The 12,276-nt window shown below is 34.6% G+C and overlaps 1 pseudogene across 1 annotated transcript; it reads left to right on the top strand.

The window, feature by feature from the left end:
• The first annotated feature begins 8,689 nt into the window (after positions 1-8,689).
• Positions 8,690-11,181, top strand: LOC143596861 (LEAF RUST 10 DISEASE-RESISTANCE LOCUS RECEPTOR-LIKE PROTEIN KINASE-like 1.1; annotated as a pseudogene). The gene is made up of 4 exons (XR_013146797.1): positions 8,690-9,478; positions 9,699-9,725; positions 9,825-10,064; positions 10,153-11,181. The product of XR_013146797.1 is annotated as an LEAF RUST 10 DISEASE-RESISTANCE LOCUS RECEPTOR-LIKE PROTEIN KINASE-like 1.1 (transcript).
• The last annotated feature ends 1,095 nt before the right edge of the window (positions 11,182-12,276 follow it).

The raw sequence follows: 12,276 nt of genomic DNA, 5'->3' as shown, positions 1-12,276 counted from the left end.
ATATTTAATGTCATTAAATAGTAATAAGATGAAAGAATAAGAATAAGATGGTTATGGGGCTTAAGAGTGATAACGGGCCTAAAGCCTTGGGTTTAGCCTATTTAAACCCCTAAAATCCTAATTATTACCTCATCCTTATCATTCTCTCATCATTTCCTCATCACCGGACAATCATACACACATAAACACCCTCTGATCATACCCAAACATTCCTATCTTCCATTTTCAATCAAGATTCTAAGGAGGTTCGTTTAGGATCTTAAGATATTCAAGATCTAATCTAATCACATTTGAAAGGTAAGTATTACGTTTAAGATCTATCAACTTCATTTCATCTCCGTCTTGTTCTTGTTGCGATAAACTAAATGAATCTTGAAATCTTGGAAATGAAACGAACCTATAAAACCCGATTTAAACTTTAATCGACCAAATAAATGAGTTGATATTTGGTTTAAAAGATTTGACAAAATATAAACATCTATTAAGTTGGATTTTGGTTTAAATGATACGACGTAATATATGTATATACAAATGAGTTCGGCTCATAAGTGATGAGGTCCAAATGGTATTGGGTTTGAAACCAATCAGACCGAGGGTTAGATCCAAATTAGACCGGTTAGGATTGTGACGATTCGAGTCGATTGTGACCAAAATAATCAAAGGACTCGAACCAGGTTCAATTGTGTTGCGAGACTTGACCCAACTCGAGTCAAACTGGGACCAAGAACTCGATTCCTTCAGTGGCTCGAGTGGAGCTTGCAACTCGACTCGATTAGGCGAGCCAAGTGGAAAGAGGATTTGGCTCGAGTGTAAGGAAGACAAAACAAGGGACTCGACTCACAAGTGGAGTCGACTGGAATTAGAACTCGTCCCGAATCACTAGTAGAGTCGATGATAGTGGACTAGACTCGAATGTCGAGCCGATGGAAATCCGAGCACTCGGTTCGATGTGTATAGCGAGACTCGACTCAAAGTTTTGAGTCGAGTGGAGGGACTCGACTGGAATAATAGGTCGGCTCGAGTGGGGAGTTTTCGTGATTGGCTCTATTCAAACATAATCCCAAGGGCTCGATCTAAATATATATGTATACCCGAACCTCATAAGATTTGAATGGGTTAAGGGAACCCCACCCATACCCGATTCAAATAAGGACATGAACTCAGAGCCAAGAATCTGACTCCTTATAAACTTGTTATGAAAACTTAAACGTTAAAAGCTTGTTATGAATACTTAAGCATAAGAGTTCATTTAAGTGTTAACTCATAAAAATATGAGAACTTAAACCGAACTTAATTCAAATATAGACATGACACGAACCCGAGTCGCTTAAGAAACCATTAACTTGTAAACTTGTTAAGGAACCGTAACTCGCTTGTTCAAGAAATGTTAACTAATAAAGATCAGTTTCGTAAAACTAATAAAGTTAAGTGTCGCTAAAGGTTATAAGTTCGGTTTTGTTAACCGGTTTCTTAACTTATAAAGTTCGGTTCAACAATAAGACCGGCTAAGTTAACTTAAAAGCTAACCCCGTTAACTTAGGAATATTATAAAAAAACTTAGAATAAAGAACTAATGCATGTGAATATTAAGCAGTTAGTCGAGCTCAATTGAAGAAAGACATTACGATTAACTCCGAGCGGAACCGACTACAGGTGAGTTCTAGCCCTTTTCCTGTGTTACGTTTTCGGGGCTGTGTGCATACTACGATGTGTGAGATTAATACACTTACCTTAAATGGTAAGTGTATGGTTGATATATGTTTGTGTATGTATGTGAACGATATAGAATGGTTAATTAGTATGCACGTAGTTTATATATTTATTTTATAATTGAAGGTAATAAGGGTATGTAACGAACGTATGTATAGTTGTATGATTGTATGGTACGATGAAGGGCATCGGACCCTAATAATATCCTAGGTACGTAGGGTGCCGGACCCTTATAATTTCCTAGATATGAAGGGCACCGGACCCTAATAATATCCGAGGTATGGAGGGCACCGGACCCTTATAATATCCGAGGTATGTAGGGTGTCGGACCCTTATAATATCCGAGGTATGTAAGGCGAAATGCTCTTTAATACGAATAAGTATTATGAAAGAAATGTAAGTATATGAATATGAAAGAATGTATGAATGTATGTGCGTATGTATGTATGAATGATAGATGAACAGGTAAATATTTAATACGTATCTTCGGACACGTATTAACAATTAAGTGAATGTAATTTATGTTAATTGATTAACTAGAACTCACTCAACGTAGCTGACTTTTAGTATACATGCAGGTGAATAGAATGAGGCAGGTTGCTTGATGAAGACACGTGGCAATAAGATGTAGACCGGCATCGATAAGAAGAAGATTCACGTGTTATTTATGTTAAATATTAAGGCATATGTTATTTTGATTAAAACCAGTACTTATGTTATGTAAGAATAATTGACTTTTATATTCCGCAATTTGTTTTAATTAACTCTAATTTCCGAATTATGTGAATGAGTAAATCCAACTCGCGCGAAAGTTGGGCACCCGGGCTTGGGGGCCTTACAATTAATATGTTGATTAACGTTTATAATCAAAGTCTATGGTCGTTATATCAAATAAACGTGTCAGACGGCGAAGATTAAGTGGGTTGTAGGCCTTTCCAGAAAATATGGCGTTGCCGGCGACTTAGCCGGAGTTGACCGTCGGGAAACCGGTTCTTGGGAGGGCCTGGGTAGGCTAAATATTAATTAGTATAATTTAAATGCAAATTACATAACTAGTCCCTGTATTTTCAAGGTCTTTTAATTCATAAATAAAAATATAATTACATTTCAAACCTTAAACTTTATAATGTTATTATCGATGCTTTAAAGATTATAATTTACAAACTAGATTCCGAACTTTGAAATGTGTAATAATAAGTTATATGGCTTGAATATTATACCAGTAAAGTTTCGATTTGATTAAATTTATTAAAAGCTTTAAATCGCAGAGTTTCGTGAATTGAATAAAGCGATAAGGAATCGAACGAACGATAAACGCAACTCATCATGAATATCATATTAATGATGAATAATGAACGAGAATACGCGTAACAATAAATCGGGTAAATTTAACGAATTCAATAAAACTTGACGAATATAAAACACTTTAAACGAACATGAGGTAGGTGTGTGTGTGTTTGTGTGTGTACTAAGCTGAAAATTTAAAATGGCTCGGGTTTTCGGGTTTAAAAAGTAACGAATGTTACATCATGAATGTAGGTCGTACTTTTTCTCACTATGAAATTGTGAATGGTGACTTCACTTTTTCTAATATTTATAGAATATACTTTACATTATTTGCTTTAAAAATTTTATTTTTTTTTTGTTTTTAAATTTGTGGGATAATGGAGATATGCATCCTGGGTTTTGGGGTTCTAAGGTAGGAAATAGTTGGGAGTACAAATGATAATTGTTATTTGTGTAGTAGGTAATTTCATATACATGTGATTTTTTTTCACAATTTTTGAGTTTCATTACGTCAAAGGTTTCTAAAAGGCAAACAAAAAATAATATTATGGACACTGTTTAACTATAATTTAGTCAAACTGCAGATTGATAAACATGGGTATTTTGGGAAACATTGATAAATATTCAAGGCTAAGGCATGCAATCTGCTTGTTCAAATAGGTGACCTAAGTTCTTTTTAAAATCGGCGAAATAAGAAACATAACTAACTAATGAGTATTTCAGCAATTTTATTTGTTAGACCTTTTGTTATAGGCTTTATTATATGTCTTAATTATTTTACTATTTCAGCCGGGATGTACCGAGTTTGGTTATTATATCTTAAACTTCATGAAATGAAACCGTTTACGAAGGACTTCAAATACTCGTCAATAAAAATGTAAGTATAATTTAGATGTTTGATTATGTTTATATAGACCCAAATCGTTTTAACTCGATCAAATTTTGAAACCTTTTGTTTCTTTAATTTTCTTAGGTTGGGGGAGGCAAAACCGAGTACAAGGATGCGTATATTAATGTTGTTCGAGAGGAATGGTCGAGTTATGCATCACATTTTATTTTCTGGTAGTGATATATGTATGTTTTTGAATATTAAAAAATACTTTTGTTAACTTGGGAATATTTGTAATATTTGACTTACGATGTCTAATGTATATAGTTTTGATGCTACATTTGTGTAACTGATGTTAAAATTAGTAATTATGCAATATATATAATATTTTTTTTAAAAAGAAGTATACGATGACACACATAAATGGTAGGTGTAAATTGGTGTCATAATGTGAGTAACGAAAGCATGTCATAAACACGTGTCATAAATGAGTGTCATTAATGCGCGTCATTTAATATAGCATGCAGGTGCGTGTCAAGTTTCCTTTATGACTGGGGCTTCAACGACACGCATTTGCGTGTCATCTGTGCCCATTAATGACATGCAATGTGCGTCGTTAAATGCCTTTTTTCTGGTAGTGAAACTTCTTTTTAATACATATGTTTTCTAACTTAAACTCATGACCTCACAAACTTTTTAGTTGATCCATTATTTTTAAGTATGTATTCTAAGATATGCAAATTTGAATTTGAAATGAGCTTGTTTGGAGACAGAAGACCTGTTTTGAAGACTTATGTCGAACCATAGAGCTTAACCCGAAGAAGCCATGATGGATAGTAGCAGTGGCGGAGCCAGGAATTTCTTCTCATGGTTCGGGATTTTTCGGTACCCGACTTTTTTCCGGCGTCAAGTTTTCGGGCTTAAATGAGTCGGGTCGGATAAGATCGGTTATTCGGTCAAACAAATAATTCTATTCAAACATAATTGTAAATGATAAACATAAATATAATTGTAATTATAAATGACTATTTAAAACTAACCTTGTTTTTTTCTTACTCATACTTGATTTGACTTTTTAAAAATCAAAATCAATGAAAGAGTCGTTGTGAGGTATAGATCGAATGATCGATTGAAACCTTAAACACTTGAAACAATCAAAGTGAGAATCAATTGACCGTTGTTGACCCGCTTAAAAAATCTTTTAATTAAACCGTGGACAAAAAAATACTATTATACAAATAAATATGGCCTCATATAATAATATAATATAAATATTTTATTATGTTACAATAAATACACTGGAATGATATATAATATAATAATAAAATGGATATCTTACTCTAAGGCTTAAATCTATTCAAAGATGAAAGACCACAAACATTAAAATAGAAAATACACACCTAACACCTAAAGGGATTAAGAGGACACTGTAGAACTGGGCAACCGCCAACCGGAATGGCAACTAGCGGCCAGTGGGAGATTTCCGAATTCCGATTGACGAAGGTAGAAGAAGGAGGGAGGAGCCAGCTAGCCAGCCGGATTCCGATTCTGGCCTTCCGGGTGATACGGTACACAAGAAACTGAATCGTCCGTGTTTTAGTTGCTGCTGCTGCTTCTTCTTCTTCTTCTTCTTCTTCTTTTTTAATTTCTATTTAGGTATTATGTTTAAGATTGCTAATTGGGTTGGGCTTATTAACCCATTTCATTAATAACTTTGGGCTTTTTTTTATGGGTTCGAATATTCTTTTAAAATGATACTGGTGTCACTCGCCGACAAAAGTATGGGTTCGCTCGTAAATACGTATGTATAGATTACATATAAAACCAAAAATTTGCCGGGTTCAGCCGAACCCGGTCGTTATTATGTGGCTCCACCACTGGATTGTAGAGTCTTTTCACCTAATTAGATTGTAGTTGGATTTCTAGCTTTGTATTTGTATTTAGCATTTGATTGTAACATTGACCTAACCTAATGCTGCATTTTTTACTTATTTCCGTTGTGTTTAAGTTGGTATTCAATCATCACGTCTAGCTCCCTTGTCAGGATGTGAGACTGACTATGCTTTCTATCGGTTTGTCTAAAGGTGGCCAATGCATCAATTAAACGTTAAAAATGCATTTTTACATCGAAATATTAATGAGATGGTCTACATGAATCAACCGACAGGTGTTGTGGATCCATTGGCACCACATGTGTGTTGGGTAAAGTGGTCATTGTACGATATTAAACAGGCACCTCGGGTGTTTACACACGGTTCTCCAATTTTCTCACGTAAAAGGGATTTAAAAGTAGTTATGTGACCACTCACTTTTTTGTTTATCGACATGCATGGCACCGATGTCGTTTACTGATACTAGTTAAGTAGTTATAATTTAATATCTTGTGCTGATGCTCATCTCTTATTGAAGTTCAAGCTCAAATAATTTTTTTGAAACTAATGTAGTGGGTGAGGCACCGATGCTGCTTACTGATACTAGTTAAGTAGTTATAAATTGATATCTTGTGTTGATGCTCATCTCTTAATGAAGTTCAAGCTCAAATATTTTTTTGAAACGAATGCAATGGGTGAAGTTTATTAATAAAAAAAAAAAACCCCTCAAAATGGCCATTTTGACCAAAGGGATTCCAAGAGTAGCCCTTTGTTTTGAAAATCCTCAAAATGGTCACTTCAAAAATTGTTGGCCGCCTGTTTTCTGCCATACACCCAATTTGTAAATCAACAAAATCCTTTCGCCTGTTAACAAGATTGGTCATCCGACCATTTTTTAAAAATCCGAACTTACGTTTAGATTGGCCACCCTGCCGTTCTTATAAAAATCCGATAATTTAGATTGGCCACCCGACCGACACGTTAAACAGTCGGATTTGACAGAAACAGGACTTAACGTATCGTATAAACTGTTTAATAACTTATCTGTTTTGAGCAAAATCTGTCAGTTTTTTAAAAAATGGTCGGGGCCCAACTTTTTATGGGGCACGTGCCTTATTGTGGATGGTTGCATAACCCACACATGTTGTGTTAATTTGGCCGGATTGTCATTTCCTTTATTAATTCATGTTTAGGTTGATGCATTGTTTAATGGGCCCGCCATTAGATTATTGGAGTTGTCTGAATTGTGTTTGATCCGTCCTATTTCTTTGTGCAACCACTAACGAAAACTAAATCTTAATAACATTAAAGCCATTAAATCTTGCAAGTCCTTGTATCAAGTTACCTCGCATTCATATTTATGCACCATTATGCTACATAAAGATGATATATGAGAATATATCTTGGTAAGGTTTTAAGTAGTTTTATTGTTTTTATTTGCTACACAACCATACATTTGGTTAAAAGTTTTTACATCTTGTGGAAATTTGTAAGCTATTACAAGTTTGTTTAAAAGCTACTAGTTTATTTATAAGTACATCATGTTTAACTTCAAACTTGTTTTGTAGAGAAATTTGTAAAGCGAAAAATAAATAAGTAATGCTCAAAACTTGCCCGATCCCCGTCGATAAATGGTCGCTCGACTTTGGCATGGTTTGTAAATGTGCCGCTCGGATCGGTTTGGTTTATAAACAAGCCAAGCGTGAAATAAACCTTGCTCGGTTCAACTCTCCTCGCAAAATTTTTCAAAAGCAATTATACAATAAAACCATAATAACCCTTGTGTTTTTTCTGACGGTGGTACCCAAAAAATAAAGAAAATTGTGTTAGTGGTATTCCCTTCCCCACTTACAAAACCACCCGTAACCTTTTATTTAATCTTTCATTTTAGTTAAACTAACCCCCTTTAAACTATTAGTTGATTCTTAACATAGAACTACATTGATAAAATTAAAATTTTATTTGTTTGAATACCAAAAACAATTTTAAGTTATTACTTACCATCTATGTTATTGTGTTTAATAAATGCTTAAATATCAAAATTACGTCATAGTAATTTACAACAATTACGATATTGACTGTTCTGAGTCTTCACATTTTCGGGTTATACCTTAACAAAAATTAACTTGGTTCCGCAACAATAAACAAAACCTAATTTGGCACTAGATAACTACACTAAAATTTAATAGAAAAAAATAACGTAATTAACCTGATCACTAGAAATATATGTGAATCAAGTTGACATATATTTAAACCCCAAAATTTAATTAGTGAATTGCATTTTTTGTTATTTATTTATTTATTTTTTTTGCATTGTGCGTTTATGAAATAGCTACTTATGAGTATCTTTGCTTTTGGATATTTGTAATTTGTTATTTTGGTATTTCTTTAAAAGGCAAGCATGATAATGGGTAAATGAAGGTCAAGTAGGAGTCAATGAATCAAGTCTTGTTAGTTTGTCAGCATTATAAAAGTTATTTTGATAAAAATTGGTGTGTACGTTTGGAACACACTAGTTTAATCAACTTGTTCAAAAGACGTCTTTTTTATTAAGAAACTTCAAGTCAACTGCTGGCTTTCCAACATTTTATGAGAAAAAGTCAAATTAAAGAAGATTAGTTTTCAATTTAATAATATGGAGTTTGAAGTCTAAATTTGTCTTCTTTTTTTTTGAACTTTAGATTTGTGTAAATTGAGACGTGTTAGAAAGGGTAAATGGTAATCACATGAAGCTTTACAAGTGTCCTACTGGCGTTAGAAAGGGATTCAGGATGAATGAGACAGAAATCAATTAATCAAAGTCTAGAATGTCATAGTCAATATAGAAAAAAATGTCCAAAGTGATAGAATTTCAATTATTTATGGGTACATAGAAAAAATGGTAAATTGATTTGTCAATGTGAAAACTATTAAATGTCTTCTCCAAGGTAGAAACTACATTTGAGCACTAATGTATATAATGCAAGTTGGAGTAGTTTGTTATATTATCCCTTGTGCTAGAATTTAAAATGATTCTTGTTTTCATTTTCATGTCTGTTATTTTCTCCCATCTACCACCCCTTCACTCTACTACAAACAGTTCTATGCCTGTCTGCCCAACAAATTTCAGTTGTCCAACTTTGGCTCCTTTCAAGTACCCATTTTACAATGTCACGGACACAAGATGTGGGTTGATCAAGGTCAAGTGTACTTCGAAAGGTGGAGAGATTCAACCTGGAGGACTGTGGTATGATATTTTTAGCAAGTCATATTTGTATCAAAATTCTAGTCGTTTATTCATCCGGAACAAAAAGCTTAATGAGCTTGTGAAAATTAAAAGCTGTGGGGCACTTATGAATAATTTCACTTCACCAAGTACAAGCCCTCTTTTGTATTCAATTTCAATAGTTGATTACATCAATATCTACAAATGCATAAAAAATCTGACGTATTTTGAGCAACATAAATACAACAGCTACAACAGATGCAAAGACTACAACTTCTACTTTAACTACTTCAACACAACAATTCCAAGTGACCTCCCACATGCATGTCAAACTAGTGCAGCTACCTGTGCAAACCCCAAGTACTCCAGGATTTAATGAAACCGACATATTTTCTCTTCTCTATCCTGGCACCTCCGTTTTTTATAATTTATCACATTCATGTAGCATGTGCCAAAAACAAGGCCGCCATTGTGAGATTGCAAAGGGATTTGTTTGATGTTTTGACGTCAAAAAGGGTATATTTACAGCTTCTTTTTCGCTCTTCCGTCTCCCTTCATTTTCACCTTCTACACTATGTTTAGCATAGTCCTGAATTATTTTCTTGTCCTTTAATATATGCTTTTTATTGTAAATGCAGTAACACCAGGTTATCCGACACCGAGTTCGAATATGGGTAATTTGCTTTTGTGATCCGATTTGTTATATTGAATTTTTGTATGCATACCCAGTAGTCTAGAAATTAATTATGTGTCGTATAACTAATATTTAAGTATTTGGTTACTTCATGAAAACCAGGCAAAGATAGGACCATTAAGATTCTAGGTAATATATCTCTTTGATCCTATGCATTATTATTATCGGATACATATATATACAACTGCAGGAATATGTAATTGAATGTGATGCATTTATTTGTTCTAGTTATCGTAGCTGGATCAATCGCAATCCTCATTGTCTCTTTGTTCATCTTCATAATCTGGCGTAAGTGTAAGAACAACCCTTTTTCGTACGTTTTGACAAAGAACAAATCTCAAAACCTTGAAGACATACGTCTCTCCTGTGGCGTGTCCGTGTTCTCCAATAAGGAGCTTGAAGATGCCACCCAAAATTTCAATCCTTCTCATGAGCTAGGGGATGGAGGCTTTGGAGCTGTTTATTATGGTGAGAACTTGATTGCTCAAATAAAATGCTATTCATTGTTCATTCCATATTAAATCGCCCCACCTAATATTTCCATGTTCTGAGCAAGGTAAATTGAAAGACGGGCGAGAAGTCGCAGTGAAAAAGCTGCACGAACACAACTACCATCGAGTCCAACATTTCAGAAATGAGATTGAGATCCTCACCAAATTAAGGCACCCGAATCTTGTGGTTCTCTACGGTTGTACATCTAGAAAAAGCAATGAACTTCTCCTTGTTTACGAGTATGTTCCCAATGGCACTGTTGCCGATCACCTGCATGGAGAACAAGCATATCCAAGCGTGCTAACATGGCCGATACGGATGAATATTGCGATTGAAACCGCAAGTGCGCTGGTATATCTACATGCTTCTGAAATCATACACAGAGATGTAAAGACGACGAACATCCTTCTTGACAACAATTTCTGTGTCAAGGTAGCAGATTTTGGTCTGTCAAGGCTCATATCAAATAATGTCAGCCATGTGACAACAGCTCCTCAGGGAACCCCAGGATATCTGGATCCACAATATCACCAACGCTATCAATTAACAGATAAAAGTGATGTTTATAGCTTTGGGGTGGTCTTGATTGAACTAATATCATCAATGGGGGCTGTTGACTTAAACAGGTCACAAGACGAAATTAGCTTGGCTAACATGGCTATAAACAGAATCCAAAGAAGTGCAATTTATGAACTAATTGATCCGGTTTAGGATCCGATACGAATCCTGAAATTTTGAGCATGATCACATTAGTAGCAGAACTTGCTTTTAGGTGTTTACAGTATGATTCAGATATGAGGCCTACAATGAATGAAGTGTTGGATGTGTTGATGGATATTCAAGTGGTTGATAGAATAGACAATTCCGACAGTATCTGACAGTATGATTCAGATATGAGGCCTTCGTCTGAAACAAATGATGCAGCAATTTTGTTAAAAGATTTTTTATGTTCGCCGGTTTCTGTCACTAGTGAATGGAAAAGCACTAGCAGTGCGCCAACTACTCTAAGCATCAATGGAGACAGAAAATCAATGAAGAATGATATCGATATATAAAAATTGCATTGGTAATAAGAATGACATGAGAGCTTCCTGCTTTTTAAAAAATGTCATGAAAGGGGCAAGTAAACATGAGATATATCGGATCGTGTATCGAATTTTCCTCATGTATCTTACTTTATATTTTTTCAATAATGCAAAATTTATGTAAATACACCGTTGCTTTATATTTTTCTGGCATATTCCAGGGGATACATACAAACGAATGATATAGCAAAAGGTGTTTTGCACACTATAAAGTAACGTAAGCTCGAGGCTTTCTTTATCTTTAGAGCTCGTTTGTTTTGGTTTGAAATAAATAAAAACTCTACTCGTACAATGTAACATCCTACTTTTATGGATGATAATAAACGATTGTTATTTAATTATGTGTGTGTTAGAATTTAACTATGTAGAATAATAATAAGTTAAGTGTGGGCTTGAAAAACAAAAAATGGATTGAGGGAGGGTGTGAGCCTTAAGGTCCATGGGTTTAGGGTATTTAAAATCCCTTAAAACCACCCATAAACCCTAAAATCCTCACTTCCACCATCTTGCCTCCATGTACACTAAAAAAAACCACACACAAACACTCTCCCTCCAATCTGGATCCAGATCCAAGCTAAAGCGGAGTAGATTTCGTGTCCACACATCATCAACAACAAGGAACATAACACGATTCTCGTTTTGATTCAGATCCGAACCAAACTGGATCCAAGAAAGTGTGTGTTTTAAGATAAAAGGTTATAATTTTATGTTGGTTGCCATGAAAATCGATAGGGTACTAGATCGGCTTATGTTAAGTAGGAAAAATACAAACTTTACAAAAACGAGTTATGAATGCTGTTTCGGATAAGGTTAGACTCAGAAAAAGATGGGTAAATGAGATTCGGGATTTGTAAAAACTGATAGGTGGTGTTGTTATAGCCCGGAACTCATTGTAGTAGTAAAACGTGCCTTTAAGGGATGAAAGAAAATGAATAAACCAAAAGGCATGAAACCATATTTTGAATCGAATTCCTGAGAATTCGATTCAATTGGAAGAAAATTCGAGTTGATTCATTTGAGATTAGGTTCGATTCGTTTTGGAATTCGATTCAATTCGTTTTGGGATTCGATTCGATTTGTTTTGGAATTCGATTCGATTCATT

The sequence above is a fragment of the Bidens hawaiensis genome, unplaced genomic scaffold (genome assembly GCF_021521415.1).
Source record: "Bidens hawaiensis isolate Kalapana, Puna unplaced genomic scaffold, B.hawaiensis_p1.1 tig00047160_1, whole genome shotgun sequence".
NCBI classification, from domain to species: Eukaryota; Viridiplantae; Streptophyta; class Magnoliopsida; order Asterales; family Asteraceae; genus Bidens; species Bidens hawaiensis.
Note: the sequence above shows the minus strand (reverse complement) of the source record. Positions and strands in the feature narration are given on the sequence as shown.